The following is a 27788-nucleotide window of genomic DNA, read 5'->3' on the forward strand; positions in this document are numbered from 1 at the left end:
AGTGTTGTACTCAGTGGAGTGGATTCTTCTTAAGGGTTCCAGGCACCATTTCACCCTTTTGTTCTTCCCTGTGTAATAACCGAGCTGGTTAAGACTCAATGGAGAGTCTTGCTGCAGCCCAACAGATCTGAAATCACTGAGAACCAGCTCTAAGCATTAGTCCTGCTTTGGGACAGTGTCTCTCCTGCAAGAAACTGCCAAGTCTGCCCTAGCAGTGAGGCTCCCTCACTAACAGCTGAAATCAGGGAGAGCTGTGTGAAGCGCAGGGCCCCAGGGGTGCCGGAACAGGGGGGAACAACACCCTAGGGCTTTTAAAAATGGGAGGGCTCTGCCTTGCCACTTTCTAATGACCATAAGGGCGAGTGAGGGTGGGGAGGGGACGGAGAGCAGTGAGCGGGAGGAGGGGTCTTGGGGGATGAGGCAGCGTAGGAGCCTCTTGTGGGAAATATCTCTTGCCCCCCTGCCAAAAGGAGCCCCTTGAGTGGGAACGGTCAGAGGCCCCACTCGGGGGCTGGCCCTGCTTTCCTACCTGCTTTTCAACTGCTGCAAAAACATCCCGAGCAGAGAAGCAGCGGGCCAAAATACTTTTAAGCAGCTGCCAAAGTAGCTCAGTTGGGAGAGTGTTAGAGTGAAGATCTAAAGGTCCCTGGTTTAACCCCAGCCTTTGGCAGCTTGTTCTCTGGAAGCACAGTGGTGCCTGCACCCAAGGTGAGCAGGGCTGGCCTAGGGCAAAGCAATTTTGGGGGCCCTTTCCATTAAAAAAGTTGCAATACTGTATTCTCATGGGGCCCCTGAGAGATGAGAGCTGTCTTTCCGAACATGGTGGCCCTCAGGAATGGTGCCAGAGGGCTGCTGGGCAGTGGCAGGCAGGCATTGGGGATGAAAACTCCTCTGCGCAGTTGAGCAAGGGTAGTACCAGGGAAGGGGCATCTGTGAAAGTGGCCGTGTGGAAGGTGGAAGGGATTTGGGGGCCCAGGAGGTGGCACTTGATGTTCAGTGCCTTGGAGCAGCTGGACTTGGCCATGGTGGGTGTTCAGGAAATGCACATTAACAACTCTAGGGTAGCTTGATGGGCAGAGGGTGATTGGAGGAAGGGCCTCCTGGCCAGGGAAGAATGATGGGGTTGGAGTCTTGTTCTTCACATTCGCAGTGCGAGTACAGAAGGTGGTGGAGCTCTGACCAGGGAGGGCATTACTGGTGGCTTTGTGCTCTGTGGCACTGGTTACTGCTATATTAGTGTGTATGGTCCCCAGTTAAGGCATGAGAGGGAAGATCAAAGGCTCCCTTCCTCTGGACTCCATGATGTTTGTTGTTGGGGGGGATTTTAATTGTGTCAGCCGGCCTGAGCACCGCTGGTCCTGTTTTCCCAACCATCAGAGGAAACATTTTCACAATGAGCACTACCTGGCGCAGGTCTGTAGTGAGGTCGGCTTAGAGGAGCTCACTCCAGCCACAGAGGGGGTTCACCTTTCTGCGGGGACAGACCAGGACTCGCACTGACCGGATTTATGCTTAGCTTTTGTGTCTTTAGCATATTGCTTCTCAGATTCTTTCTTGGCCTGACTTGTTACACTTTGACAATTAACAGGCCAGAGTTTGTGCACCTTCCTATTATCCTCACTAGGATCTGATTTCCAAATTTTGAGGAATGACTTTTTGCCTCTAACAGCCTCCATTACTCTGCCATGTACCTAGAGTGGCGTTCTGCTGGTCCTCCTATTGTCGTTTCTGATTTAGGGCAAACGTTTCATCTGAGCCTCTAATTGCGGCGGTTTTAAACGCTCTGCATGCTCCTTGCAGGCACCTAACACTTGTGACAGCAGCTCCTTTTAATTCCCATCTAACCATCTGTACTTATGCCAATAGGTCGACTTTAGGTCTTTAGCTTTGATTGGTAGCTGAGAAGATGGTAAATCGGGCAGAAACCCATTCGACAAACCTCTTCCTTTCCTTGTTATTTCCTGACTTCTTCATTCATCACCTTTTCCTTATTTCCTGACTGAGGCAGCGGCCTGCCAGGGAGCTCCCCGGCACCTCTGGCTGCCTGGGCTGAAGGCAAGAGGCAGGCCTAGGCGTGGCCAGGGCCTCCTGTCCTGGCCTGAGGCTGCACTGCTTCCTGGTCCCCTTTTCCCACCCACACCGGCAGGCGGCTGCTGCGGGAGAACACGAGGGAGGCTCTCGGGGCGCTAGGCAGCGCTGTGTGTGTGGCTGTCAGGGGAAAGAGCCGAGGCTCCCGACTCGACCTGCCATTGACTCGCGTGGCTCTGCGCGCTGTCAGCCGGGGCGGGGCGGGCCAGGCTGCGGACGTGACTCAGGCTTGGGCCGCATGGCCGCGCTTTCCTGACGAGGCATGAGGCAGGCCAAGAGCTTTGCACAGCGTACAGGGAAGTGGGAGGGAGGCGTCTTTGAGCCGGCCTGTCTCCTCCGCTTCTCCCTTGCTCCTTGGGCGGAGGCGGGAAGGGAGCGAAATGTTCCCGGCTGAAGGTTTTGCGCTCGGCCTTGAGAATTAAACCTGAGGCTCTGGCATGGCTGCTGGGAGATGCGCTTTTGCAGCGCGGCCCCCACACTCTTGTAGGCAGCAGGTGAATCCACTGTGTCCAGGAGGGAGCCTTCAACGTGGCAAAAGGGGGACATCACGGCTCCCAGCAGACCTTGAGGAGCCCATGAGGAGCCTTCAGTGGCATCCCTGGGGGAGCATAACCCCCCCTCCTTTCCATTAACAGCTGCACTCACTGACCCATGATACCACAGAGACACCTACCAGCAGCTGGTTTGCCAGGGCCGCTGCCCAGCACCCTGCAGCGCTTCCTGCCAGTGCCAGAGCTCACCAGGCACTAGCCTGGAGCCAGGGCCGCTAGGCGCTGCTGAAGAAAAGCCAGCAGAGGGACACAGTGGAAGTGTCCTGTGCCCATAACACAGAGGTGGATCAATCAAAACCCTCTTCTGCCAGCACCAGGCCTCCTGCTTCTTACACTGGGCCTGCAAGCGAGGGGGCGGCTGGCACGGTGCCAAGAGTCTAACCTGTGAGGCAGGAGGTGGCTGACGCCCGCAGCTTGCTGGGGAGCTCCCAGAAGCTTTAAGTGACAGAGACTCCTCAATGCCCTTAGTAACAAGGGTTTGGGGGTCACAGAGGCCAGTAAGGGGGTCACTGTGTCGGCCTTATAACCCTGGGTGTCAGGTCACTGTGCAGCTTTGATCTAGAGCTCGGATCCCAACAACCAACCAGCAGCCCACAGCCTCCCCCTGGGTCTGCCCCACCTGGTTACTCCTTACAGGCCGACCTTACCCCCCTTCCAGCCCCGGATTCACCCCCTAATCATCCTACTGCCACTCAGAGCCACAGCCGTGGAGGTGCTGAAGGAGGGAGGGGTGACGCTAGGGTGGGGTTCTTCTCTAAAGATGGCTGGCAGAAAGGTGGTGCTCAGCTCTGTCAGCGACCTGCCCAGTTGCCTCGCTGCCAGGGGATGCAGACATTTCTCTAAGGCACATAAAGGGGCTATTTAGTGTTGAAACAAATGCGAGGAATGTGCATTTATGAGAGGAAATTTCCATCTCTTCAACAGCTGTACATCAGGGCTCCAGTGGCCTAATGGATAAGGCATTGGCTTCCGAAGCCAGAGATTGTGGGTTCAAGTCCCATCTGGGGTGAAGATCTATGTCTTTCCTCTATATTGCAAGGAAAGGGCCTTATTTTCAACCAGGAAGCTGGGAGATGTTTCTTTGTTTGAGCACAAAGTCCTGGATCTTGGGAACAATCCCCAAGGATATTAGAAGGCTCAGTCTGGTGACCTAATGGATGCAACCACACACCCCCATCCCAGGGCAGCCCCATCTGAGAACCAGGATCCATGGAGCAACATTCCCCTCCTGCCCTGACAGGTGGGCTGTGCAGATGATGGTGGAGGGCAGCAGGATGGGAGGTTGCACTAGCGCTGCCTGGGCTGTATCTGCGCCAAGGATAAATGGAAGGGGTCATGCAGCCTGTGCCTGACTCTCCACAGTGCTACATTCACTCCAGGAACAAGTCAAATCCTGCACCAAGGGTGGTGAATTCCCATGTGAGCACACAGTGCCCCTGTGCACCACACATGCTGCACACACATCAACTGCAGCAAAAGAGACACAAACTGCACACGGAGGAGACAGCTGGTTTGTTTCCAGGTTGCTTTTATTTCCAAAAGTACTGAGGTGTGATCTCTCTTCTTTTTCCATAGGCAGAAACGCAATGGAGGAGAATCTCACATCCCTGAGCTGCCAGGTGACAGTGGCAGGAAGAAAATGCACTGCAATGAAATTTAAAAAACACTCATAAATAATTTAACAATGAGAAGTAATTAAATAAAAAAAAATCCAATGGACACACATGCTGGTGGCTTGTTCCCACCCCAGAGAGCGAGGGGCAGGGAGTGTGTGAAAGGCAGGTAGTTAAGTCTGAGGGAGCATATTCATATTTCATACAAGTTAAACAAATTATAGCAGACAGCTACAAAATAATCCATTTGGTAACATCAATACAGAATATATAAATCTACAAGCAGTACAGCCATACACAGCTACGACAGGGTGTCCACTTAATACCAGAGTTCCCACGGCCAAATAGCTGGAAGTGCCTTCACAGTCACTGCTAAACGAAACAACATTGTGCAGAACCAAGAGCAGCCCTGCTGTGCTGTTAGGAAGGCCTGCAGGAGACCCAGCAAATCAATCTATGATTCTGTGATTCTGCTTAGTAGTTACCAAGTGTGATCAATGGAAGCGGGAGGGGAGGGTTGCTCCCTTTTTTGGACACCCAGCCAGCCAGTAGCTATAAAATCCCTCGGAGGCCTGGTCTACACTATGACTTTAGGTCGAATTTAGCAGCATTACCTCGATTTAACCCTGGACCCATCCACACGACAAAGCCCTTTTTTTCAAATTAAAGGGCTCTTTAAATCGATTTCTTTACTCCACCTCCGACGAGGGGATTAGCACTGAACTCGGCCTCGCCTGGTCGAATTTAGGGTAGTGTGTACACAATTTGAAGGTATTGGCCTCCGGAGCTATCCCAGAGTGCTCCATTGTGACCGCTCTGGACAGCACTCTCAACTCAGATGCACTGGCCAGGTAGACAGGAAAAGGCCTGCAAACTTCTTAATTTCATTTCCTGTTTGGCCAGCGTGATGTGCTGATCAGCACAGGTGACCATGCAGAGCTCATCAGCATGATGTGCACATTGTCGGGACACATTGCCCGTCCCATACTTTGTGAGAAGTCTATGACCATGTCTATGTCCTCATCACTCTTGTCACTGCTGTCGCCTCCTTGCCTGGTTTTGCTTTTGCAGCTTCTGGTTCTGCACTGAGAAAAGGTGTGAAACAATTGTCTGCCATTGCTCTGATGGAGGGGGGGCAACTGACGGCATGGCTTACAGGGAATTAAAATCAACAAAAGGGGTGGCTTTGCATCAAGAAGAAACACAAACAACTGTCACACAGAATGGCCCCCTCAAGGATTGAACTCAAAACCCTGGGTTTAGCAGGCATTGATTTCACAAAACAAATCAGGTCAATTTCTTGTTTTGATCCATCTAGCTTTTACCTCTTAGGCTTGTAGCAAGCGGGGCAGTACAACTGCTAGCCATCGTCATCGCCTGGCTGCTTGGCAGAAGATGGGAATGACCTGGCTGAGTCACTCCCTTGTCTGCCCAGGCGCCCCAACTGATCTCACTGAGATCAGCTAAAAGAGCACCTAGGAGTACAATGACAATGGCTACCAATCATAATGCACCTTCTGCTGCCAAAAGCCAATGAGCTGCTGCTGTGTAGCAATGCAGTCCCATGTCTGCCAGAACCCAGGAGACGTACGGTGTGACGGTGAGCTGAGCGGGCTCCATGCTTGCCGTGGTATGGCATCTGCTTAGGTAACCCAGGAAAAAGGTGCGAAATGATTGTCTGCTGCTGCTTTCACGGAGGGAGGGAGGGAGGGAGAGGAGGGTCTGATGACATGTACCCAGAATCACCCGCGACACTGTTTTTGCCCCATCAGGCATTGGGATATCAACCCAGAATCCCAATGGACAGCGGAGATTGTGGGATAGCTACCCACAGCTACCCAAATTGCAACGCTCCAGAAGTCGACGCTCCCTTGGTACTGTGGACGCAGTCCACTGACTTAATGCACTTAGAGCCCTTTGTGTTGGGACACACACAATCGACTGTATAAAAACAATTCCTAAAAAACCCACTTCTATAAATGTGACCTAATTTCATAGTGTAGATATAACCCAAGACACTTGATCACAGCATGGATAGGCTAAGAGACTACTTACACTTTGGCCTGGTTTACACTGGGGGAAGGGCGGGGAAACAGGTTCAATGTAAAACACAAAACTTCAGCTACAAGAATAGTGTAGCTGAAGTTGATATATCTTATTTTGACTCACCTCCTGTCCTCACAGCACAGGATTGACAGGTGGGGCTCCCACATCCACTCCACTCCCACCTCTTACCCTGGTAAAGGTGCAGAATCAACAGAAGCACATTTGGTGATTGATTTACTACCTGCAGACAAAAGACAATAAATCAAAGTCCAATAGATGACTTACTACCCAACAATCCAGTGAACAGAAGTTCACTGGGGGGAGCTTCAAAGGTCCCATTTTGCTGCCTCTTGGCCTCAGTGCTTTCAGCTGGTGGTCCAAAGAGCGGGCTGGATGCCATTCAGAAACCCATCTGCCAGCAGCCGTGCCGGAGGCTCAGGCTTAATCCTCAAGGCCGAGCACAAAAACTTTCAGCCGGGAACATTTCGCTCCCTTCCCGCCTCCGCCCAAGCGGCAAGGGAGAAGCGGAGGAGACACGCCGGCTCAAAGACGCCTCCCTCCCACTTCCCTGTACGCTGTGCAAAGCTCTTGGCCTGCCTCATGCCTCATCAGGAAAGCACGGCCATGCGGCCCAAGCCTGAGTCACGTCCGCAGCCTGGCCCGCCCTGGCTGACGGCGCGCAGAGCCACGCGAGTCAATGGCAGGTCGAGTCGGGAGCCTCGGCTCTTTCCCCTGACAGCCACACACACAGCACTGCCTAGCGCCCCCAGAGCCTCCCTCGTGTTCTCCCGCAGCAGCCACCTGCCGGGGTGGTGGGAAAAGGGGACCAGGAAGCACTGCAGCCTCATTCCAGGACAGGAGGCCCTCGCCACGCCCAGGCCTGCCTCTTGCCTTCAGCCCAGGCAGCCAGAGGTGCCCGGGAGCTCCCTGGCAGGCCGCTTCGCCTCAGCCACCTCTTGCCTCATGGCCTAGGCTCTTGGTGCTCTGCTGGTCACTGGCTCGCTTGAAGGCCCAGAGGGAAAAGAAACAAGCGCACGCCTAGCAGAGGATGGTTTCGATCCATCGACCTCTGGGTTATGGGCCCAGCACGCTCCCGCTGCGCCACTCTGCTGGTTCTTCACACCCTCCCCCTGCCACCTAGCTGCCACTATCCGGATTAGTGTCTTACGCGCTCTCGTGCTGGCAGGCAGATGCGCAGGCTGCTAGGCAGCTGCCCTGGTCACAGGATTTTACAGCTTCTACAGGGTAAAAGGGATCTATTTGGGGTTTGGACCCCATTGGGAGCTGGGTAGCTGAGTGCCGGAGACGGGAGCACTTCTTAAACAGTTTTCAGTTAAGCTTTCAAGCTTGTGGGGGACGAGGTTCAGCCTTGGATCCGTGTCTGCAGCAGGCAAGCGCGTCTGGCTCAATCGCCCCCCCCCCCCGCTGTATTAGCAGACTAAAACCCGGAGCAAACGCACACACCTTGCAAAGGAACAGGAGCCGGGATCTCGAACAAAAGTCAACATTTTATTAAGATGACGTTCAAAGAAAAAAAAAGCGTACAGTACAGAGTTTCGGCATAGAAGTTTCTGGTGCTCAGGGAACAACGTACAGCTTACCCAAGGGGTGCAAAGTTCGGTTTAAGATCGGGTGGCATAAGGAATACATAATCTGCAATAGCCCTGACTGGGGGGTAAAAGGTTAACGTACAGATACTGAGTTAGGAGGGTATGTTGTCCATATGAGGGCTACGTTCGGGTGTGGAGTATAACGAGCGGTTACGACGATGAGGATGGATTGACCCGCGTTTGGTGAGGTTTAACGTTCGGTGTTTTGGAATCTTTGCCACAATGTAGTTGAAGCAGGGTCAGTATGAAGTCTGCCCTGCCATCTGTTGGTGATGTGTTGTCAAGGCCTTTTGGGGCTGATGTCATTTGCATAGTTACACCCACCCCGGATTGCATGATGGGAGTGCTTGTCCAAACGGTCATTTCAGCTGCTGCGATATCCCCAGTCTCTTTGTTATTGGGGCAGGAGTAATCCAGTGTATTTTCCTGTTGATTTTGGATCAAGGACAGAGTAACTGTACCTGGCATTTGAGGCCTGAGAGCGTCACCCTCTCCTGAAAAGTACTCACCATTAAGGGGTATGGGTTCCTAACGTCCGCTTGTGGTGGGAGGTAGAAATGGATGTTTGTTGGTGTCTTGCAGGTGGTGCTGATGTCCTTTCTGCTGTCCCTGGTGTGGAAAGACAGAGGCGGTTTTGAATCTCTTAAAATTGTTGTTAGTGCTGTAGTTGCTTACCCTAAGCTTATGCTGTTAGATCTCTTTCACGGTGTATATTTTTGGTCCTGAGAGGTAAAAGGTGTGTTGTTATGGAGTGAGGTAGCAAACGTCAGTTGCAGAGGTGGTGCACGTGCCCCCCCTGGCCCCAGAGTCCAGAATTTGCATAAACCCACCCACTGTCCTGTGACTAACAATCTCGCTCTGCTAACTCTTCCAGCAAAACAGGCCAAAGAAAGTGTATGTGAGCGCTGTACCACAGCCCCGTTGCTCTTTTCGGTTCCTTCCCACAGAACTTTCGCTCCATACCAGTCCAGTTCCTTGCTGTTGCTTGTCTAACCACTGCATGCATGTGCTATACCGTACCCTGAGCTGATTCCCGGCTTTTGTGCTCAATACAGCCTTGCCCCTCCGTGTCTCTGTGGCGCAATGGGTCAGCGCGTTCGGCTGTTAACCGAAAGGATGGTGGTTCGAGCCCACCCAGGGACGACGCTAAGCCTGTGCTGCTTCCTTGCTTCCCCGAGGCCTGTGGGGGTGCCTCAAAGGTCCCATTTTGCTGCCTCTTGGCCTCAGTGCTTTCAGCTGGTGGTCCAAAGAGCGGGCTGGATGCCATTCAGAAACCCATCTGCCAGCAGCCGTGCCGGAGGCTCAGGCTTAATCCTCAAGGCCGAGCACAAAAACTTTCAGCCGGGAACATTTCGCTCCCTTCCCGCCTCCGCCCAAGCGGCAAGGGAGAAGCGGAGGAGACACGCCGGCTCAAAGACGCCTCCCTCCCACTTCCCTGTACGCTGTGCAAAGCTCTTGGCCTGCCTCATGCCTCATCAGGAAAGCACGGCCATGCGGCCCAAGCCTGAGTCACGTCCGCAGCCTGGCCCGCCCTGGCTGACGGCGCGCAGAGCCACGCGAGTCAATGGCAGGTCGAGTCGGGAGCCTCGGCTCTTTCCCCTGACAGCCACACACACAGCACTGCCTAGCGCCCCCAGAGCCTCCCTCGTGTTCTCCCGCAGCAGCCACCTGCCGGGGTGGTGGGAAAAGGGGACCAGGAAGCACTGCAGCCTCATTCCAGGACAGGAGGCCCTCGCCACGCCCAGGCCTGCCTCTTGCCTTCAGCCCAGGCAGCCAGAGGTGCCCGGGAGCTCCCTGGCAGGCCGCTTCGCCTCAGCCACCTCTTGCCTCATGGCCTAGGCTCTTGGTGCTCTGCTGGTCACTGGCTCGCTTGAAGGCCCAGAGGGAAAAGAAACAAGCGCACGCCTAGCAGAGGATGGTTTCGATCCATCGACCTCTGGGTTATGGGCCCAGCACGCTCCCGCTGCGCCACTCTGCTGGTTCTTCACACCCTCCCCCTGCCACCTAGCTGCCACTATCCGGATTAGTGTCTTACGCGCTCTCGTGCTGGCAGGCAGATGCGCAGGCTGCTAGGCAGCTGCCCTGGTCACAGGATTTTACAGCTTCTACAGGGTAAAAGGGATCTATTTGGGGTTTGGACCCCATTGGGAGCTGGAGCTGGGTAGCTGAGTGCCGGAGACGGGAGCACTTCTTAAACAGTTTTCAGTTAAGCTTTCAAGCTTGTGGGGGACGAGGTTCAGCCTTGGATCCGTGTCTGCAGCAGGCAAGCGCGTCTGGCTCAATCGCCCCCCCCCCGCTGTATTAGCAGACTAAAACCCGGAGCAAACGCACACACCTTGCAAAGGAACAGGAGCCGGGATCTCGAACAAAAGTCAACATTTTATTAAGATGACGTTCAAAGAAAAAAAAAGCGTACAGTACAGAGTTTCGGCATAGAAGTTTCTGGTGCTCAGGGAACAACGTACAGCTTACCCAAGGGGTGCAAAGTTCGGTTTAAGATCGGCTGGCATAAGGAATACATAATCTGCAATAGCCCTGACTGGGGGGTAAAAGGTTAACGTACAGATACTGAGTTAGGAGGGTATGTTGTCCATATGAGGGCTACGTTCGGGTGTGGAGTATAACGAGCGGTTACGACGCTGAGGATGGATTGACCCGCGTTTGGTGAGGTTTAACGTTCGGTGTTTTGGAATCTTTGCCACAATGTAGTTGAAGCAGGGTCAGTATGAAGTCTGCCCTGCCATCTGTTGGTGATGTGTTGTCAAGGCCTTTTGGGGCTGATGTCATTTGCATAGTTACACCCACCCCGGATTGCATGATGGGAGTGCTTGTCCAAACGGTCATTTCAGCTGCTGCGATATCCCCAGTCTCTTTGTTATTGGGGCAGGAGTAATCCAGTGTATTTTCCTGTTGATTTTGGATCAAGGACAGAGTAACTGTACCTGGCATTTGAGGCCTGAGAGCGTCACCCTCTCCTGAAAAGTACTCACCATTAAGGGGTATGGGTTCCTAACGTCCGCTTGTGGTGGGAGGTAGAAATGGATGTTTGTTGGTGTCTTGCAGGTGGTGCTGATGTCCTTTCTGCTGTCCCTGGTGTGGAAAGACAGAGGCGGTTTTGAATCTCTTAAAATTGTTGTTAGTGCTGTAGTTGCTTACCCTAAGCTTATGCTGTTAGATCTCTTTCACGGTGTATATTTTTGGTCCTGAGAGGTAAAAGGTGTGTTGTTATGGAGTGAGGTAGCAAACGTCAGTTGCAGAGGTGGTGCACGTGCCCCCCCTGGCCCCAGAGTCCAGAATTTGCATAAACCCACCCACTGTCCTGTGACTAACAATCTCGCTCTGCTAACTCTTCCAGCAAAACAGGCCAAAGAAAGTGTATGCGAGCGCTGTACCACAGCCCCGTTGCTCTTTTCGGTTCCTTCCCACAGAACTTTCGCTCCATACCAGTCCAGTTCCTTGCTGTTGCTTGTCTAACCACTGCATGCATGTGCTATACCGTACCCTGAGCTGATTCCCGGCTTTTGTGCTCAATACAGCCTTGCCCCTCCGTGTCTCTGTGGCGCAATGGGTCAGCGCGTTCGGCTGTTAACCGAAAGGATGGTGGTTCGAGCCCACCCAGGGACGACGCTAAGCCTGTGCTGCTTCCTTGCTTCCCCGAGGCCTGTGGGGGTGCCTCAAAGGTCCCATTTTGCTGCCTCTTGGCCTCAGTGCTTTCAGCTGGTGGTCCAAAGAGCGGGCTGGATGCCATTCAGAAACCCATCTGCCAGCAGCCGTGCCGGAGGCTCAGGCTTAATCCTCAAGGCCGAGCACAAAAACTTTCAGCCGGGAACATTTCGCTCCCTTCCCGCCTCCGCCCAAGCGGCAAGGGAGAAGCGGAGGAGACACGCCGGCTCAAAGACGCCTCCCTCCCACTTCCCTGTACGCTGTGCAAAGCTCTTGGCCTGCCTCATGCCTCATCAGGAAAGCACGGCCATGCGGCCCAAGCCTGAGTCACGTCCGCAGCCTGGCCCGCCCTGGCTGACGGCGCGCAGAGCCACGCGAGTCAATGGCAGGTCGAGTCGGGAGCCTCGGCTCTTTCCCCTGACAGCCACACACACAGCACTGCCTAGCGCCCCCAGAGCCTCCCTCGTGTTCTCCCGCAGCAGCCACCTGCCGGGGTGGTGGGAAAAGGGGACCAGGAAGCACTGCAGCCTCATTCCAGGACAGGAGGCCCTCGCCACGCCCAGGCCTGCCTCTTGCCTTCAGCCCAGGCAGCCAGAGGTGCCCGGGAGCTCCCTGGCAGGCCGCTTCGCCTCAGCCACCTCTTGCCTCATGGCCTAGGCTCTTGGTGCTCTGCTGGTCACTGGCTCGCTTGAAGGCCCAGAGGGAAAAGAAACAAGCGCACGCCTAGCAGAGGATGGTTTCGATCCATCGACCTCTGGGTTATGGGCCCAGCACGCTCCCGCTGCGCCACTCTGCTGGTTCTTCACACCCTCCCCCTGCCACCTAGCTGCCACTATCCGGATTAGTGTCTTACGCGCTCTCGTGCTGGCAGGCAGATGCGCAGGCTGCTAGGCAGCTGCCCTGGTCACAGGATTTTACAGCTTCTACAGGGTAAAAGGGATCTATTTGGGGTTTGGACCCCATTGGGAGCTGGGTAGCTGAGTGCCGGAGACGGGAGCACTTCTTAAACAGTTTTCAGTTAAGCTTTCAAGCTTGTGGGGGACGAGGTTCAGCCTTGGATCCGTGTCTGCAGCAGGCAAGCGCGTCTGGCTCAATCGCCCCCCCCTCCCCCCCGCTGTATTAGCAGACTAAAACCCGGAGCAAACGCACACACCTTGCAAAGGAACAGGAGCCGGGATCTCGAACAAAAGTCAACATTTTATTAAGATGACGTTCAAAGAAAAAAAAAGCGTACAGTACAGAGTTTCGGCATAGAAGTTTCTGGTGCTCAGGGAACAACGTACAGCTTACCCAAGGGGTGCAAAGTTCGGTTTAAGATCGGGTGGCATAAGGAATACATAATCTGCAATAGCCCTGACTGGGGGGTAAAAGGTTAACGTACAGATACTGAGTTAGGAGGGTATGTTGTCCATATGAGGGCTACGTTCGGGTGTGGAGTATAACGAGCGGTTACGACGATGAGGATGGATTGACCCGCGTTTGGTGAGGTTTAACGTTCGGTGTTTTGGAATCTTTGCCACAATGTAGTTGAAGCAGGGTCAGTATGAAGTCTGCCCTGCCATCTGTTGGTGATGTGTTGTCAAGGCCTTTTGGGGCTGATGTCATTTGCATAGTTACACCCACCCCGGATTGCATGATGGGAGTGCTTGTCCAAACGGTCATTTCAGCTGCTGCGATATCCCCAGTCTCTTTGTTATTGGGGCAGGAGTAATCCAGTGTATTTTCCTGTTGATTTTGGATCAAGGACAGAGTAACTGTACCTGGCATTTGAGGCCTGAGAGCGTCACCCTCTCCTGAAAAGTACTCACCATTAAGGGGTATGGGTTCCTAACGTCCGCTTGTGGTGGGAGGTAGAAATGGATGTTTGTTGGTGTCTTGCAGGTGGTGCTGATGTCCTTTCTGCTGTCCCTGGTGTGGAAAGACAGAGGCGGTTTTGAATCTCTTAAAATTGTTGTTAGTGCTGTAGTTGCTTACCCTAAGCTTATGCTGTTAGATCTCTTTCACGGTGTATATTTTTGGTCCTGAGAGGTAAAAGGTGTGTTGTTATGGAGTGAGGTAGCAAACGTCAGTTGCAGAGGTGGTGCACGTGCCCCCCCTGGCCCCAGAGTCCAGAATTTGCATAAACCCACCCACTGTCCTGTGACTAACAATCTCGCTCTGCTAACTCTTCCAGCAAAACAGGCCAAAGAAAGTGTATGCGAGCGCTGTACCACAGCCCCGTTGCTCTTTTCGGTTCCTTCCCACAGAACTTTCGCTCCATACCAGTCCAGTTCCTTGCTGTTGCTTGTCTAACCACTGCATGCATGTGCTATACCGTACCCTGAGCTGATTCCCGGCTTTTGTGCTCAATACAGCCTTGCCCCTCCGTGTCTCTGTGGCGCAATGGGTCAGCGCGTTCGGCTGTTAACCGAAAGGATGGTGGTTCGAGCCCACCCAGGGACGACGCTAAGCCTGTGCTGCTTCCTTGCTTCCCCGAGGCCTGTGGGGGTGCCTCAAAGGTCCCATTTTGCTGCCTCTTGGCCTCAGTGCTTTCAGCTGGTGGTCCAAAGAGCGGGCTGGATGCCATTCAGAAACCCATCTGCCAGCAGCCGTGCCGGAGGCTCAGGCTTAATCCTCAAGGCCGAGCACAAAAACTTTCAGCCGGGAACATTTCGCTCCCTTCCCGCCTCCGCCCAAGCGGCAAGGGAGAAGCGGAGGAGACACGCCGGCTCAAAGACGCCTCCCTCCCACTTCCCTGTACGCTGTGCAAAGCTCTTGGCCTGCCTCATGCCTCATCAGGAAAGCACGGCCATGCGGCCCAAGCCTGAGTCACGTCCGCAGCCTGGCCCGCCCTGGCTGACGGCGCGCAGAGCCACGCGAGTCAATGGCAGGTCGAGTCGGGAGCCTCGGCTCTTTCCCCTGACAGCCACACACACAGCACTGCCTAGCGCCCCCAGAGCCTCCCTCGTGTTCTCCCGCAGCAGCCACCTGCCGGGGTGGTGGGAAAAGGGGACCAGGAAGCACTGCAGCCTCATTCCAGGACAGGAGGCCCTCGCCACGCCCAGGCCTGCCTCTTGCCTTCAGCCCAGGCAGCCAGAGGTGCCCGGGAGCTCCCTGGCAGGCCGCTTCGCCTCAGCCACCTCTTGCCTCATGGCCTAGGCTCTTGGTGCTCTGCTGGTCACTGGCTCGCTTGAAGGCCCAGAGGGAAAAGAAACAAGCGCACGCCTAGCAGAGGATGGTTTCGATCCATCGACCTCTGGGTTATGGGCCCAGCACGCTCCCGCTGCGCCACTCTGCTGGTTCTTCACACCCTCCCCCTGCCACCTAGCTGCCACTATCCGGATTAGTGTCTTACGCGCTCTCGTGCTGGCAGGCAGATGCGCAGGCTGCTAGGCAGCTGCCCTGGTCACAGGATTTTACAGCTTCTACAGGGTAAAAGGGATCTATTTGGGGTTTGGACCCCATTGGGAGCTGGGTAGCTGAGTGCCGGAGACGGGAGCACTTCTTAAACAGTTTTCAGTTAAGCTTTCAAGCTTGTGGGGGACGAGGTTCAGCCTTGGATCCGTGTCTGCAGCAGGCAAGCGCGTCTGGCTCAATCGCCCCCCCCTCCCCCCCGCTGTATTAGCAGACTAAAACCCGGAGCAAACGCACACACCTTGCAAAGGAACAGGAGCCGGGATCTCGAACAAAAGTCAACATTTTATTAAGATGACGTTCAGAGAAAAAAAAAAGCGTACAGTACAGAGTTTCGGCATAGAAGTTTCTGGTGCTCAGGGAACAACGTACAGCTTACCCAAGGGGTGCAAAGTTCGGTTTAAGATCGGGTGGCATAAGGAATACATAATCTGCAATAGCCCTGACTGGGGGGTAAAAGGTTAACGTACAGATACTGAGTTAGGAGGGTATGTTGTCCATATGAGGGCTACGTTCGGGTGTGGAGTATAACGAGCGGTTACGACGATGAGGATGGATTGACCCGCGTTTGGTGAGGTTTAACGTTCGGTGTTTTGGAATCTTTGCCACAATGTAGTTGAAGCAGGGTCAGTATGAAGTCTGCCCTGCCATCTGTTGGTGATGTGTTGTCAAGGCCTTTTGGGGCTGATGTCATTTGCATAGTTACACCCACCCCGGATTGCATGATGGGAGTGCTTGTCCAAACGGTCATTTCAGCTGCTGCGATATCCCCAGTCTCTTTGTTATTGGGGCAGGAGTAATCCAGTGTATTTTCCTGTTGATTTTGGATCAAGGACAGAGTAACTGTACCTGGCATTTGAGGCCTGAGAGCGTCACCCTCTCCTGAAAAGTACTCACCATTAAGGGGTATGGGTTCCTAACGTCCGCTTGTGGTGGGAGGTAGAAATGGATGTTTGTTGGTGTCTTGCAGGTGGTGCTGATGTCCTTTCTGCTGTCCCTGGTGTGGAAAGACAGAGGCGGTTTTGAATCTCTTAAAATTGTTGTTAGTGCTGTAGTTGCTTACCCTAAGCTTATGCTGTTAGATCTCTTTCACGGTGTATATTTTTGGTCCTGAGAGGTAAAAGGTGTGTTGTTATGGAGTGAGGTAGCAAACGTCAGTTGCAGAGGTGGTGCACGTGCCCCCCCTGGCCCCAGAGTCCAGAATTTGCATAAACCCACCCACTGTCCTGTGACTAACAATCTCGCTCTGCTAACTCTTCCAGCAAAACAGGCCAAAGAAAGTGTATGCGAGCGCTGTACCACAGCCCCGTTGCTCTTTTCGGTTCCTTCCCACAGAACTTTCGCTCCATACCAGTCCAGTTCCTTGCTGTTGCTTGTCTAACCACTGCATGCATGTGCTATACCGTACCCTGAGCTGATTCCCGGCTTTTGTGCTCAATACAGCCTTGCCCCTCCGTGTCTCTGTGGCGCAATGGGTCAGCGCGTTCGGCTGTTAACCGAAAGGATGGTGGTTCGAGCCCACCCAGGGACGACGCTAAGCCTGTGCTGCTTCCTTGCTTCCCCGAGGCCTGTGGGGGTGCCTCAAAGGTCCCATTTTGCTGCCTCTTGGCCTCAGTGCTTTCAGCTGGTGGTCCAAAGAGCGGGCTGGATGCCATTCAGAAACCCATCTGCCAGCAGCCGTGCCGGAGGCTCAGGCTTAATCCTCAAGGCCGAGCACAAAAACTTTCAGCCGGGAACATTTCGCTCCCTTCCCGCCTCCGCCCAAGCGGCAAGGGAGAAGCGGAGGAGACACGCCGGCTCAAAGACGCCTCCCTCCCACTTCCCTGTACGCTGTGCAAAGCTCTTGGCCTGCCTCATGCCTCATCAGGAAAGCACGGCCATGCGGCCCAAGCCTGAGTCACGTCCGCAGCCTGGCCCGCCCTGGCTGACGGTGCGCAGAGCCACGCGAGTCAATTGCAGGTCGAGTCGGGAGCCTCGGCTCTTTCCCCTGACAGCCACACACACAGCACTGCCTAGCGCCCCCAGAGCCTCCCTCGTGTTCTCCCGCAGCAGCCACCTGCCGGGGTGGTGGGAAAAGGGGCCAGGAAGCACTGCAGCCTCATTCCAGGACAGGAGGCCCTCGCCACGCCCAGGCCTGCCTCTTGCCTTCAGCCCAGGCAGCCAGAGGTGCCCGGGAGCTCCCTGGCAGGCCGCTTCGCCTCAGCCACCTCTTGCCTCATGGCCTAGGCTCTTGGTGCTCTGCTGGTCACTGGCTCGCTTGAAGGCCCAGAGGGAAAAGAAACAAGCGCACGCCTAGCAGAGGATGGTTTCGATCCATCGACCTCTGGGTTATGGGCCCAGCACGCTCCCGCTGCGCCACTCTGCTGGTTCTTCACACCCTCCCCCTGCCACCTAGCTGCCACTATCCGGATTAGTGTCTTACGCGCTCTCGTGCTGGCAGGCAGATGCGCAGGCTGCTAGGCAGCTGCCCTGGTCACAGGATTTTACAGCTTCTACAGGGTAAAAGGGATCTATTTGGGGTTTGGACCCCATTGGGAGCTGGGTAGCTGAGTGCCGGAGACGGGAGCACTTCTTAAACAGTTTTCAGTTAAGCTTTCAAGCTTGTGGGGGACGAGGTTCAGCCTTGGATCCGTGTCTGCAGCAGGCAAGCGCGTCTGGCTCAATCGCCCCCCCCTCCCCCCCGCTGTATTAGCAGACTAAAACCCGGAGCAAACGCACACACCTTGCAAAGGAACAGGAGCCGGGATCTCGAACAAAAGTCAACATTTTATTAAGATGACGTTCAAAGAAAAAAAAAGCGTACAGTACAGAGTTTCGGCATAGAAGTTTCTGGTGCTCAGGGAACAACGTACAGCTTACCCAAGGGGTGCAAAGTTCGGTTTAAGATCGGGTGGCATAAGGAATACATAATCTGCAATAGCCCTGACTGGGGGGTAAAAGGTTAACGTACAGATACTGAGTTAGGAGGGTATGTTGTCCATATGAGGGCTACGTTCGGGTGTGGAGTATAACGAGCGGTTACGACGATGAGGATGGATTGACCCGCGTTTGGTGAGGTTTAACGTTCGGTGTTTTGGAATCTTTGCCACAATGTAGTTGAAGCAGGGTCAGTATGAAGTCTGCCCTGCCATCTGTTGGTGATGTGTTGTCAAGGCCTTTTGGGGCTGATGTCATTTGCATAGTTACACCCACCCCGGATTGCATGATGGGAGTGCTTGTCCAAACGGTCATTTCAGCTGCTGCGATATCCCCAGTCTCTTTGTTATTGGGGCAGGAGTAATCCAGTGTATTTTCCTGTTGATTTTGGATCAAGGACAGAGTAACTGTACCTGGCATTTGAGGCCTGAGAGCGTCACCCTCTCCTGAAAAGTACTCACCATTAAGGGGTATGGGTTCCTAACGTCCGCTTGTGGTGGGAGGTAGAAATGGATGTTTGTTGGTGTCTTGCAGGTGGTGCTGATGTCCTTTCTGCTGTCCCTGGTGTGGAAAGACAGAGGCGGTTTTGAATCTCTTAAAATTGTTGTTAGTGCTGTAGTTGCTTACCCTAAGCTTATGCTGTTAGATCTCTTTCACGGTGTATATTTTTGGTCCTGAGAGGTAAAAGGTGTGTTGTTATGGAGTGAGGTAGCAAACGTCAGTTGCAGAGGTGGTGCACGTGCCCCCCCTGGCCCCAGAGTCCAGAATTTGCATAAACCCACCCACTGTCCTGTGACTAACAATCTCGCTCTGCTAACTCTTCCAGCAAAACAGGCCAAAGAAAGTGTATGCGAGCGCTGTACCACAGCCCCGTTGCTCTTTTCGGTTCCTTCCCACAGAACTTTCGCTCCATACCAGTCCAGTTCCTTGCTGTTGCTTGTCTAACCACTGCATGCATGTGCTATACCGTACCCTGAGCTGATTCCCGGCTTTTGTGCTCAATACAGCCTTGCCCCTCCGTGTCTCTGTGGCGCAATGGGTCAGCGCGTTCGGCTGTTAACCGAAAGGATGGTGGTTCGAGCCCACCCAGGGACGACGCTAAGCCTGTGCTGCTTCCTTGCTTCCCCGAGGCCTGTGGGGGTGCCTCAAAGGTCCCATTTTGCTGCCTCTTGGCCTCAGTGCTTTCAGCTGGTGGTCCAAAGAGCGGGCTGGATGCCATTCAGAAACCCATCTGCCAGCAGCCGTGCCGGAGGCTCAGGCTTAATCCTCAAGGCCGAGCACAAAAACTTTCAGCCGGGAACATTTCGCTCCCTTCCCGCCTCCGCCCAAGCGGCAAGGGAGAAGCGGAGGAGACACGCCGGCTCAAAGACGCCTCCCTCCCACTTCCCTGTACGCTGTGCAAAGCTCTTGGCCTGCCTCATGCCTCATCAGGAAAGCACGGCCATGCGGCCCAAGCCTGAGTCACGTCCGCAGCCTGGCCCGCCCTGGCTGACGGCGCGCAGAGCCACGCGAGTCAATGGCAGGTCGAGTCGGGAGCCTCGGCTCTTTCCCCTGACAGCCACACACACAGCACTGCCTAGCGCCCCCAGAGCCTCCCTCGTGTTCTCCCGCAGCAGCCACCTGCCGGGGTGGTGGGAAAAGGGGACCAGGAAGCACTGCAGCCTCATTCCAGGACAGGAGGCCCTCGCCACGCCCAGGCCTGCCTCTTGCCTTCAGCCCAGGCAGCCAGAGGTGCCCGGGAGCTCCCTGGCAGGCCGCTTCGCCTCAGCCACCTCTTGCCTCATGGCCTAGGCTCTTGGTGCTCTGCTGGTCACTGGCTCGCTTGAAGGCCCAGAGGGAAAAGAAACAAGCGCACGCCTAGCAGAGGATGGTTTCGATCCATCGACCTCTGGGTTATGGGCCCAGCACGCTCCCGCTGCGCCACTCTGCTGGTTCTTCACACCCTCCCCCTGCCACCTAGCTGCCACTATCCGGATTAGTGTCTTACGCGCTCTCGTGCTGGCAGGCAGATGCGCAGGCTGCTAGGCAGCTGCCCTGGTCACAGGATTTTACAGCTTCTACAGGGTAAAAGGGATCTATTTGGGGTTTGGACCCCATTGGGAGCTGGGTAGCTGAGTGCCGGAGACGGGAGCACTTCTTAAACAGTTTTCAGTTAAGCTTTCAAGCTTGTGGGGGACGAGGTTCAGCCTTGGATCCGTGTCTGCAGCAGGCAAGCGCGTCTGGCTCAATCGCCCCCCCCTCCCCCCCGCTGTATTAGCAGACTAAAACCCGGAGCAAACGCACACACCTTGCAAAGGAACAGGAGCCGGGATCTCGAACAAAAGTCAACATTTTATTAAGATGACGTTCAAAGAAAAAAAAAGCGTACAGTACAGAGTTTCGGCATAGAAGTTTCTGGTGCTCAGGGAACAACGTACAGCTTACCCAAGGGGTGCAAAGTTCGGTTTAAGATACGGTGGCATAAGGAATACATAATCTGCAATAGCCCTGACTGGGGGGTAAAAGGTTAACGTACAGATACTGAGTTAGGAGGGTATGTTGTCCATATGAGGGCTACGTTCGGGTGTGGAGTATAACGAGCGGTTACGACGATGAGGATGGATTGACCCGCGTTTGGTGAGGTTTAACGTTCGGTGTTTTGGAATCTTTGCCACAATGTAGTTGAAGCAGGGTCAGTATGAAGTCTGCCCTGCCATCTGTTGGTGATGTGTTGTCAAGGCCTTTTGGGGCTGATGTCATTTGCATAGTTACACCCACCCCGGATTGCATGATGGGAGTGCTTGTCCAAACGGTCATTTCAGCTGCTGCGATATCCCCAGTCTCTTTGTTATTGGGGCAGGAGTAATCCAGTGTATTTTCCTGTTGATTTTGGATCAAGGACAGAGTAACTGTACCTGGCATTTGAGGCCTGAGAGCGTCACCCTCTCCTGAAAAGTACTCACCATTAAGGGGTATGGGTTCCTAACGTCCGCTTGTGGTGGGAGGTAGAAATGGATGTTTGTTGGTGTCTTGCAGGTGGTGCTGATGTCCTTTCTGCTGTCCCTGGTGTGGAAAGACAGAGGCGGTTTTGAATCTCTTAAAATTGTTGTTAGTGCTGTAGTTGCTTACCCTAAGCTTATGCTGTTAGATCTCTTTCACGGTGTATATTTTTGGTCCTGAGAGGTAAAAGGTGTGTTGTTATGGAGTGAGGTAGCAAACGTCAGTTGCAGAGGTGGTGCACGTGCCCCCCCTGGCCCCAGAGTCCAGAATTTGCATAAACCCACCCACTGTCCTGTGACTAACAATCTCACTCTACTGAGCAGGGCCTGGGATCCTTGTTTAGGGTTCCAGCCACCAGTTCTTCTCAGCCCACTGCTGGTCTGGGGTTTCATTTACTCAGCTGGCAGTGGCCTGAGCAGGACTGGTGGCCAGGACCTCAGATAATAACAATAGTTTATTTATATAATATAGAGATAGAGAGAGACCTTCAACAAATGTTAAAATGTATTACTGGCATGAGAAACCTTAAATTACAGTGAACTTGGCACACCACTTCTGAAAGGTTGCCGACCCCTGGTATAGACTGACCATATGTTGTACTAAGATTCTCCTGCTTTTTTTTTTATCCTGTGATTCAGTATAGCCTTTGCCAGCCCAGAAGTTGGGCAGCCAATGTTTTACATTTTCACAATGTTTTCTCCAACTTTCATAAAGTAATTACATAGTTAATATGAGTTAAAAAGGCCAGGGACACTTCCTTGTGAAGAATCTGTACAGCAGATCATGCTAGAGCTGTGAAAATGTCAGTTTTTGATGGAACTTTAGAGGCAGTGATTTATCATGTATTTTATCATATGAATATGCTTCTATTGCTAATGTCTTTCCAAACAAAAATAAGGCACACTAGGACTTCTGTAACATTTCTGTGCTACCTTAATCTAGATGAGATGATTCTGTGCTGACTTCATTTTGGTCACTTTGTCCTTTACCTAGCAGTAAAACTAGGGTTATATTTTCCCACTGTTTGGAGACCCAGCTTATTAAACTGATTTTGCAGCCAAAAAAGCCAGAAAGATTGCTTTTAATTAAAAACAAATCTTTGTTTCAATACCTCTTCATATAAATTTCCAATAAAATTTTGACAAAATTAAAAAAATTATACTATTTGCATCATTCTGTCAAATCAGAATTTTTTCTATAGTGCTACTTCTTTAGTGCCAGTGCATCAGCATTACAGTGTGCTTAATTAAGTTAAACTGGTTTTAATAACGTGAATGTGGCAAGTTTTCCAATACTGTATGCTTATATTTGTGTTGCTAAGAGCAGATCAGGCACAGGGGCACCAGTTTCATAATCTCGCCTAGGGCACCATAAATCCTAAGGACGGCCCTGCATGCCTCAATTCTCTTTTTCCTGGCCTTGTTCCAGAGCCCTCACAGCCCAATTCTCTGCCCTAACATTGAGCCCTCTACTGCACCCTGAACCTCTCATTCCAACCCCACCCCAAAGCCTGCACCCCCAGAGCCAGTGCTCTCATCCCCCTGCACTCCAACTCTCTGTCCCATGTAGCCTGATTTAGGGTATACTAATAATATTAATTTGGAAAATATGATGAAAATTTAATTTATTAGCTTAGATTTTATTTAATTTAATTGAGTTATAAAGTTACAGTTGCATTACTGCTATTCAAAAGATACATATGGCATTATATGCAACAAAGTTTTGGTTAATATACTCACACCCTTCCTTGATAACCTGGTGGTAAGAGACACAGGACCAGCCTTGCAGTTCAGGTTTCTCAATTCTTGAGTGAAAGATGCAGTGTTTAGAAAAAGCTAATGTTACTTTGGGTTTACTTGAATAAGTTAAACTTAAAATCAAATCCTAATAAACAAAGAATAAAAACTTAGGGAAATCGAGCTTAGCCGAGTTACTTTGAAACTTAAAGTTTAAGAACAAGTACAGCCTACTGATAGTAGATAGAGAGAGAGTGGAGGAAGTAAGTCAGAATGATAGAGCGACGTGCTCTAGCGAGGTGGGTTACCTCTTTTATAGGGCACAAGTGCCGGAAATCCTTCCTCCTATGCCCAAATTTCATTCCTTACCCACAAAACGTTAGGGTACGCTTACTTCATAGGCTAGTATGTTTGTGCGTGTTGATGACATGTACATATGCACATAAGTTCCCTTGTGGTGTACATGTTAATTCTGTGGGTACAACACTGAAAACCCCCTTATGCCATTCTCCATTGTCGATTGGTCTAGGTAAAGGTCTTAGACAGGCGTGGGTACTTCTCTCTGTAATTAACAAGATAAAGGTCAATTTTCCTTTCTGAGTAAAAGGTCACACTATAGAGATGCTAACTTTGCCTTAGCTTAACATACAGGATATGGCCTGTAGGTCCTCTTAAGTCATGTGCCCCAGTCCCCTAATCATTTTTATTGCCCTCTGCTGGACTCTCTCCAGTTTGTGCACATCCCTTCTCATGTGGGTCCCAACCCCAAAAGTACTCACATTTCACCCCAATGGCTCCAAAATGTACATAGGGTGCTGCCATGGTCAAGTCACTCCCGAGCTCTCCAGTGGAGCCTGCTGGCAGAGAACAAGGTGAAAATTAGCCAGGACGTTGCTCAGTCAATTCCCTCTGCTCCCAGCAGGTGGTATCGGAAACCTCCAAGATCACTCACTTCCCTTTCTCTCATCAGCTTCAGGCCCCAGGGTTACAAATGCACAAACCAGTTGGGAGTCTCCCCTGGGCTCAGGGTGTGGGGCTGCTCTGAGGGGATGGACTTGCACATTTGGGATATTAGTGCAAAGATACAATTTTAATTTCTCATAAAGAAAACTGAGGGCATTGGGAAAAGTTTTCAACTAGCAATAATCACGCCTCGGATTAACCTCATTGGCTATGATACTGCCACTTCTTATTTAGTGAAAGGAAAGCTGCAGTGACAGCCTGGTTACTGAGATGCAAAACACTTTCCTCCTGGGAGAAACAAGAAGTTAGAATTAGAAATTTACATAGTTTGTTCCAATGTTGGCACAGGTTTAATTTTGCTTCTGTGTAGGTTTGTTTCAGGCTGTGACTCTTTGGGTTTATTGGGTTGTTTTGTTTTTTTAATTGGAATGGAGCTTTTAATTGACATTTTCTGGATTCGAATGGCTGACCTGCAACACCAGTTTTGACATAGTTCTGCATATTTTATACAGATTTGGCCAGTATTCAAGGATGTGATTCCTTTATAGGAGGTTTTAGTGGTCAGGCTTATTTATTTTATGTTATTTTCTCATCCTGCTGTAGCACACCTTTTTGATAAAATGTTGAAATTATTAATTTATGGCATTTGTTAGTTTTTATTTTTAAAAACAAAGTTTTTCTTAATGTTTGGGTTTTAAATTAAGCATTGTTTTTTGTTTCAATTTTTCATTTAGGTTTTCATTGTTGATGGGATCTTTAAGAACTTTGGATTTAAATAATATTTTTATCTCAAGGTTCCAAAGACTCAGACAAGGTTTTCATCTCGAGGCCAAAAGACCAAAAACATCAAGACACTTGATCACGTCCTTGGATAGACCAAGAGACTACTCACACTTGATCTGAGCTCATAGTATTAAAATTTGGACAGATTTAGATTATTAAAGTAAACCCTGTTTACTATTTTATTTTAATAAAGGTTGTATTGCTCCCATAAAGGGTGGAGCCTGCCCCCCAATTTTTTTTGTCTAGCCCATCTCAGTCCCCCACCAAACGAGAAGAGTCTGATGCCACCTGCTGGTCACTGGGTGTCACTGCTGCTCCATGGGAAACACACTCTGTGCATTACCCAAATTGGTGGGAAACACACTCTGTGCATTACCGTGACCTGTCCCTGGGTGTCACTGCTCCTAGAAGGCAGACACACGCTGTGCATTACGCCACCTGGCCACTGGGTGTCACTGCTGTATCAAGGGAAACACCTTCTGTGCATTACTTTGACTGCCCACTGGGTGTCACTGCTGCGCCAAGGGAGACATAAGAACGGCCAGACTGGGTCAGACGCAAAGTCCATCTAGCCCAGTATCCTCCTGTCTTCTGCCAGCGGCCAGTGCCAGGGGCCCCAGAGGGAATGAACAGAGCAGGGAATCATCAAGTGATCCATCCCCTGCCGCCCATTCCCAGCTTCTGGCAAACAGAGGCTACAGGCACCATCCCTGCCCACCCTGGCTAATAGCCCTTGATGGACCTGTCCTCTGTTAATTTATCTAGTTCTCTTTTGAACCCTGTTATACTCTTGGCCTTCACAACATCCTCTGGCAAGGAGTTCCACAGGTTAACTATGCAACTGCCCTGAGTTTCCCCCCACCCACCCCGGGTTGTATATGGAAAAGAGGATGCGGATGAGGAGAGCCATGATGTGTCTGTCACTGGCTGGTGCCTCAGTTTCCTCTAGGCAGCAGTGCTGCAGGCTCCTTTGGTCAGTTCCCATGCAGCTGTGTCGGGGGAAGGGGGAATAGAGGCTCATGCTCCCCAGCCCCATGCCCCTCCCCCAGCAGCTGGGGAATCCAGGCCAAATGTAACCCTGGTAGCTGGGCCGGGGTTAGCCTGGGCCGGGGTAGGGCTGGGGAGGAATTGCGGGGGAGACAGATGCACCCGCTGTGAGGGGAGATCCTCCCATTCCCTGCCAACCCCCCTCACTCCTTGCAGCACGGCACCCCCTAGCACTTCTTTCTCTGTCGTGGGGGTGTCTGCTGCCTGCTTCTCCCTTAGCATCATCACTCCCCACCCTGGGTCACTGGCATCGCCCATTCTGTGCAAACAGGCAGGCCCTGGTGTGCCCCGTGGCACTGCCCTGCAATTGGGGGGGGGCAGCTGTTGGATGGAGCCATATCAAGATATGGGGGTGGGCCAGGCTGGGGACCAGGACTCCTGGGTTCTCCCCTCAAATGTGGGAGGGGAGTGGGGGTTAGGGGGTAGAGAGGGGGAGGGGCAGGGCTGGGATCCAGGGCTCCTGCTTTTTCTGGTTTTCTCCACCTCCTGCAGCTCCCTTGCTCCTTTCAGTGCATTTCCTGTTCCAAATTCATTTGCTGACTTGTGCAACCCACCCCAGAGGTGGCTGCATCTCTGTGTTGGGTGAGGCACCCTTGGCTGCATCACTTCCTAACCGCGTCTCTCTCCCCCTGCAGGTGACCCTGCAGCACTCGGCAAACATCTGCAAGATCGTGGGGCGCTTTGAGTATTGGGCAGGCAGGGGCCAGGCACCCAGACCCCACCCAGAGAATGGGACCCAGCCCCCCCCTACCTTTTACAGGGATTAAAGAGGGGCAAAGGGGGGCAAATCAGAGGAGGGGGGTGGCCAGGGTCTGAGCAAGGGGTGGAAATTGACTGGTTGGGGGGTCAAGCAGCTGGAGGCAGAGTTAGGAGAGGGGCTGAAGGGCAAAGTCAGGGAGGGGGGAAGGAGCCGGAGTTAAGCCCAGGGGGAGGCGCTGCCAGAGGGTTAAACCCCGGCACGGGCAGGGACAGAGGGCTAACAGTTACCCCGCGGGGCTGAGACTCCAGTGGTTGCAAAGATGGGGGCAGGAGCAGAAGGGCTTTTCTATTTCCCCTCCCACAGGCAGCACCTCTCAGCATGGGCTTCCCAGGGCTGGGCTCTTAAAGGCACAGGCATCCCACTGCCTAGACACTGCAGCTCCTCTCTGATGTAACCTACTCAGGTGCTGCAGTAGGAGTCTCAATTCAGTGAAACCCGGCATTCCCTATATGCCCCCCAGCCAGGGGGCTGTGCACCCCCTTCCCCGAATTTCCCCAACACCTCCCCAGTGGTCAGGTAGTTACATGCAGCGCTGCCAATGTTGTCATTGGTTGCAAATCTGAATGGAAATTGAAACGTTAACACACACTTTAAAAGCAGATCCAACGTATGAAAAATACTTGTACCTGAGAAAGTTTAATAGGTTTGAAAAGTCTGGACAAAGCCGGGTTCCTCACCCAGCTGTTGTGTTTGCTGACAATGTCGGTGCATTGGCTTCGGCAATGTTGGCCAAGCTCAGAATTTCAAATGATGATTTGGAAGCGAGGTGTGAATGACTCTCCCCTGACAGCTAGTGACGAGCCAGGGTTGGGGGAGGCTTTGGGACCAGACTGTATTTACATGAACTCACCTACTCTGCCGAGGTGTCCAGCAGACAGAGCTGGGCCGCCTCTGCTCTAGGTGCCCAGAGGAGGAGGGAAGGTGTGTGGGGCTCCAGCCTGGGAATCTTCTTCCCTCCTGCCAAGCCCTGACTATCAATCCCGGCCCTGACCCTCCTTTCTTCAAGCGCCATGTGGGCCCCAGGAAAAGTGTGGCAGGAAGCCCCAGGGCCAAACTTGTGGGCACCAGGTGAAGCAGCAAGAATCCCAACCATCAGGGTAGCAAGTTCTAGAGCCCCAACCCATTGTGGCCATCCAGGGCTGGCTCCAGACCCCAGTGCACCAAGTGCATGCTTGGGGCGGCGTCCTGCGGGAGGGCGGCAGGTGGCCCCAGTGGACCTCCCGCAGGCATGCCTGGGGAAGGTCCGCTGAGACCGCGGCTCCACGCGCGTGCCTGCGGGAGGTCCACCGGAGCCGTGGACCGGCGACCGCCAAAGCGCCCCCCGCGACGTGCCGGCTCAAATCCTAGAGCTGCCCCTGCCTGCAGCCGCGGGGAGCCCAGAGCCCTTTAAATCTCAGCCGCGGCCAGGAGTCAGAGGGCTCTGGGCTGCCTGCAGCCGCGGGGAGCCCAGAGCCCTTGAAATTTCAGCTGTGGCCGGGAGTAAGAGGGCTCTGCGCTGCCTGCAGCCGCGGGGAGCCCAGAGCCTTTTAAATCTCAGCCGCGGCCGGGAGTCAGAGGGCTCTGAGCTGCCGGCAGCCGCGGGGAGCCCAGAGCCCTTTAAATCCCAGCCGCAGCCGGGAATCAGAGGGCTCTGCGCTGCC

At 52.9% G+C, this 27788-nt stretch overlaps 1 protein-coding gene, 1 long non-coding RNA gene and 13 other non-coding genes across 15 annotated transcripts in view; 8 read left to right on the forward strand and 7 right to left on the reverse strand.

Moving 5' to 3' along the window:
- The window catches only part of LOC123360051 (zinc finger protein 850-like), a gene marked incomplete at its 5' end in the record, with an annotated part of 122856 nt that overhangs the window by 20611 nt on the left and 74457 nt on the right, over positions 1-27788 (forward strand). The gene's annotated exons all lie outside the window — the stretch shown is intronic.
- On the forward strand, positions 3418-4358 carry LOC123360060. The gene is made up of 2 exons (XR_006575954.1): positions 3418-3879; positions 4215-4358. It is a non-coding gene; the product is annotated as an uncharacterized LOC123360060 (long non-coding RNA).
- On the forward strand, positions 3576-3648 carry TRNAR-CCG. The gene has a single exon. It is a non-coding gene; the product is annotated as a tRNA-Arg (tRNA).
- On the reverse strand, positions 7338-7409 carry TRNAM-CAU. The gene has a single exon. It is a non-coding gene; the product is annotated as a tRNA-Met (tRNA).
- On the forward strand, positions 8978-9051 carry TRNAN-GUU. The gene has a single exon. It is a non-coding gene; the product is annotated as a tRNA-Asn (tRNA).
- On the reverse strand, positions 9815-9886 carry TRNAM-CAU. The gene has a single exon. It is a non-coding gene; the product is annotated as a tRNA-Met (tRNA).
- TRNAN-GUU lies at positions 11459-11532 on the forward strand. Its single transcript has one exon. It is a non-coding gene; the product is annotated as a tRNA-Asn (tRNA).
- On the reverse strand, positions 12296-12367 carry TRNAM-CAU. The gene has a single exon. It is a non-coding gene; the product is annotated as a tRNA-Met (tRNA).
- Positions 13940-14013, forward strand: TRNAN-GUU. Its single transcript has one exon. It is a non-coding gene; the product is annotated as a tRNA-Asn (tRNA).
- Positions 14777-14848, reverse strand: TRNAM-CAU. Its single transcript has one exon. It is a non-coding gene; the product is annotated as a tRNA-Met (tRNA).
- On the forward strand, positions 16422-16495 carry TRNAN-GUU. Its single transcript has one exon. It is a non-coding gene; the product is annotated as a tRNA-Asn (tRNA).
- Positions 17258-17329, reverse strand: TRNAM-CAU. Its single transcript has one exon. It is a non-coding gene; the product is annotated as a tRNA-Met (tRNA).
- TRNAN-GUU lies at positions 18902-18975 on the forward strand. The gene has a single exon. It is a non-coding gene; the product is annotated as a tRNA-Asn (tRNA).
- Positions 19739-19810, reverse strand: TRNAM-CAU. Its single transcript has one exon. It is a non-coding gene; the product is annotated as a tRNA-Met (tRNA).
- Positions 23657-23792, reverse strand: LOC123360065. Its single transcript, XR_006575958.1, has one exon. It is a non-coding gene; the product is annotated as a U4 spliceosomal RNA (small nuclear RNA).

Source organism: Mauremys mutica, unplaced genomic scaffold, assembly GCF_020497125.1.
Source record: "Mauremys mutica isolate MM-2020 ecotype Southern unplaced genomic scaffold, ASM2049712v1 Super-Scaffold_100210, whole genome shotgun sequence".
Taxonomy (NCBI): domain Eukaryota; kingdom Metazoa; phylum Chordata; order Testudines; family Geoemydidae; genus Mauremys; species Mauremys mutica.